We start from the raw sequence: 4,428 nt of genomic DNA on the forward strand, positions 1-4,428 counted from the left end.
TAGCAGTACAGATCAACACACACATCATTTCCGCCATTTTTGTTGCTCATGAAAACCACACATTGCATGTTGTACCACCATACAGCGAGACCTTCAGAGGTGGTGGTCCAGATTGCTGTACGCACCGGTACCTCTGATACCCAGTAGCACGTCCTCTTGCAGTGATGTATGCCTGGATTCGTCGTGGCATACTGTCCACAAGTTCATCAAGGCACTGTTGGTCCATATTGTCCCATTCCTCAACGGCGATGATCCCTCACAGTGGTTGGTGGTTCACGTCGTCCATAAACAGCCCTTTTCAATCTATCGCAGGCATGTTCGATAGGGTTCATGTCTGGAGAACATGCTGACCACTCTAGTCGAGCGAAGTCGTTACCCTGATCCTGAAGAAAGTCATTCACAAGATGTGCACGATGGGGGGGGGGGGGGGGGGGAAGTGCGTCGAATTGTCGTCCATGAAGACGAATGCCCTGCCGATATGGTTGCACTATCGGTCGGAGGATGGCATTAACGTATCGTACAGCCCTTACGGCGCCATCCATGACCACCAGCGGCGTACGTCGGCCCCACATAATGCCACCCCAAAACAGCGGGGAACCTCCACCTTGCTGCATTCGGTAGACAGTGTGTCTAAGGCGTTCAGCCTGACCCGGTTACCTCCGAACACGTCTCCTATGATTGTCTAGTTGAAGGCATATGCGACACTCATCGGTGAAGAGAACGTGATGGCAATCCTGACCAGTCCGTTCGGCATGTTGTTCGGCCCATCTGTACCGCGCTATATGGTGTCGTGGTTGCAAAGATGGACCTCGCCATGTACGTCGGAAGTGAAGTTGCGCATCATGCAGCCTACTGCGCACAGTTTTTTGAGTCGTAACACGACGCCCTGTGGCTGCACGAAAACTATTATTCAACATGGTGGCGTTGCTGTCAGTGTTCCTCCGAGCCATAATCCGTAGGTAGCCTTTCGGTGGCCTGAGCGAGACATGTCATCGACAACTCCTGTCTCTCTGTCTCTCCTCCAACAACATCGCTTTGGTTCACCCCGAGACGCCTGGAGACTTCCCTTGTTGAGAGCCCTTCCTGGCACAAAGTAACAATGCGGACGCGATCGAACCGCGGTATTGACCGTCTAGACATGGTTGAACTACAGACAACACGAGCTTTGCACCTCCTTCCTGGTGGAATGAGTGGAACTGATCAGCTGTCGGACACCCTCCGTCTCATAGGCGCTGCTCATGCATGGTTGTTTACATCTTTGGGCGGGGTTTAGTGACATCACTGAACAGTCACAGGGACTGTGTCTGTGATAAAATATCCGCAGGCAACGTCTATCTTCAGGAGTTCTAGGAACCGGGGTGATGCAAAACCTTTTTTTCTGCGAGTATTAGAACCTCATGCATGAGGCGGAATCATTTCGAACATCTCAGTGCTTGCGACATCATATCCCTTCAGCTATTTGTCGTACAACGATATCAGTATTTGTTTAGATACATTCAGCGGCATACTGTTTGCAAAATATGTTGCGATAAGACTTAATAGCAAAGAAGTAATAAATTTGAACGTCTTATACAATGCGGCAGTTTTTCACGCATCTCAGTGTTCTTAACGTCATGTCTCCTAAACTATGACTGGACCATAATATAATTTTGCAGGTGCGTTTAGCGGCGTAGGAGTATACACCGAACGTTTATGGGAGAGGTCAGTTCGTGCACAAAATCCTGCACCGGTAGCAATTTCGTAATTATGGACGGCTATAGAGGCAGAATGGCTCAGTATTTCTGTAGGGAATTTCCAACGACTTGTAGAGTCCATGCCACTTCGAGTTGCTGCACTAGGCCGGCAAAAAGGAGATCCGGCAGTATACACTCCTGGAAATTGAAATAATAACACCGTGAATTCATTGTCCCAGGAAGGGCAAACTTTATTGACACATTCCTGGGGTCAGATACATCACATGATCACACTGACAGAACCACAGGCACATAGACACAGGCAACAGAGCATGCACAATGTCGGCACTAGTACAGTGTATATCCACCTTTCGCAGCAATGCAGGCTGCTATTCTCCCATGGAGACGATCGTAGAGATGCTGGATGTAGTCCTGTGGAACGGCTTGCCATGCCATTTCCACCTGGCGCCTCAGTTGGACCAGCGTTCGTGCTGGACGTGCAGACCGCGTGAGACGACGCTTCATCCAGTCCCAAACATGCTCAATGGGGGACAGATCCGGAGATCTTGCTGGCCAGGGTAGTTGACTTACACCTTCTAGAGCACGTTGGGTGGCACGGGATACATGCGGACGTGCATTGTCCTGTTGGAACAGCAAGTTCCCTTGCCGGTCTAGGAATGGTAGAACGATGGGTTCGATGACGGTTTGGATGTACCGTGCACTATTCAGTGTCCCCTCGACTATCACCAGTGGTGTACGGCCAGTGTAGGAGATCGCTCCCCACACCATGATGCCGGGTGTTGGCCCTGTGTGCCTCGGTCGTATGCAGTCCTGATTGTGGCGCTCACCTGCACGGCGCCAAACACGCATACGACCATCATTGGCACCAAGGCAGAAGCGACTCTCATCGCTGAAGACGACACGTCTCCATTCGTCCCTCCATTCACGCCTGTCGCGACACCACTGGAGGCGGGCTGCACGATGTTGGGGCGTGAGCGAAAGACGGCCTAACGGTGTGCGGGACCGTAGCCCAGATTCATGGAGACGGTTGCAAATGGTCCTCGCCGATACCCCAGGAGCAACAGTGTCCCTAATTTGCTGGGAAGTGGCGGTGCGGTCCCCTACGGCACTGCGTAGGATCCTACGGTCTTGGCGTGCATCCGTGCGTCGCTGCGGTCCGGTCCCAGGTCGACGGGCACGTGCACCTTCCGCCGACCACTGGCGACAACATCGATGTACTATGGAACCTCACGCCCCACGTGTTGAGCAAATCGGCGGTACGTCCACCCGGCCTCCCGCATGCCCACTATACGCCCTCGCTCAAAGTCCGTCAACTGCACATATGGTTCACGTCCACGCTGTCGTGGCATGCTACCAGTGTTAAAGACTGCGATGGAGCTCCGTATGCCACGGCAAACTGGCTGACACTGACGGCGGCGGTGCACAAATGCTGCGCAGCTAGCGCCATTCGACGGCCAACACCGCGGTTCCTGGTGTGTCCGCTGTGCCGTGCGTGTGATCATTGCTTGTACAGCCCTCTCGCACTGTCCGGAGCAAGTATGGTGGGTCTGACACACCGGTGTCAATGTGTTCTTTTTTCCATTTCCAGGAGTGTATTAGGAGGTATTCGATGGCTTTTGCCATCTGAGTGTACACTGGCGTGAGGTGCGGCATCAAACCAGTCTTCGCAGTAAGGAGCAAAACAACTACTACTACTACTACTACTACTACTACTACATATGTACTAAGATGGTATCTGTTCTTTCGGACATATCCGAAAGAACAGATACCATCGGTGACCATGCAGCTGGTTAGAATTAAATTACAATGAAATGAACACCCTTAGCTGCTTACAGGCGTTGACATACGTCAACGGGGACAAATGGAAATGTGTGCCCCGACCGGGACTCGAACCCGGGATCTCCTGTTTACATGGCAGACGCTCTACCCATCTGAGCCACAGAGGACACAGAGAATAGCGCGACTGCAGGGATTTATCTCTGGCACGCCTTCCGCGAAACCCACATTCTCAACGTATTGTCCCGCACTACATTCGTAGTGCCCCCGCCCATTATACTCGCGGTGCGTTGCCGATTCCCGTAAGAGTTCGGGCACTGTTTGTACATTCGCACAGAAGAAGAAGATGGCCAAGTGGCCGGTGTAATTTCATTCTAACGAGATGCATGGTCACCGATGGTATCTGTTCTTTTGGACATGTCCGAAAGAACAGATACCATCTTAGTACATATATAGTTAAGGCTCACCGGCCACTTGACCATCTTCTTCTGTGCGAATGCACAAACATTGCCCGAACTCTTACGGCAATCGGCAACGCACCGCGAGTATAATGGGCGGGGGCACTACGAATGTAGTGCGGGACAATACGTTGAGAATGTGCGTTTCGCGGAAGGCGTGCCAGAGATAAATCCCTGCAGTCGCGCTATTCTCTGTGTCCTCGGTGGCTCAGATGGGTAGAGCGTCTGCCATGTAAGCAGGAGATCCCGGGTTCGAGTCCCGGTCGGGGCACACATTTTCATCTGTCCCCGTTGACGTATGTCAACGCCTGTAAGCAGCTAAGGGTGTTCATTTCATTGTATTACTACTACTACTACTACTACTACTACTACTACTACTACAAGCAACAACAAACATGAACATTATTTCATTGAAAGTATCTACTTTCATTAACTTCCCCATAACTTGTACAGTGAAGCACATCTATCCAGTGTGGCAACTATTAATTCGTTAACGTCAG

At 51.5% G+C, this 4,428-nt stretch overlaps 1 non-coding gene across 1 annotated transcript; it reads left to right on the forward strand.

Moving 5' to 3' along the window:
* Nucleotides 1-4,125: 4,125 nt before the first annotated feature.
* Nucleotides 4,126-4,199, forward strand: Trnat-ugu. Its single transcript has one exon. It is a non-coding gene; the product is annotated as a tRNA-Thr (tRNA).
* The last annotated feature ends 229 nt before the right edge of the window (nucleotides 4,200-4,428 follow it).

This window comes from Schistocerca americana, chromosome 8 (genome assembly GCF_021461395.2).
Source record: "Schistocerca americana isolate TAMUIC-IGC-003095 chromosome 8, iqSchAmer2.1, whole genome shotgun sequence".
Classification (NCBI taxonomy): domain Eukaryota; kingdom Metazoa; phylum Arthropoda; class Insecta; order Orthoptera; family Acrididae; genus Schistocerca; species Schistocerca americana.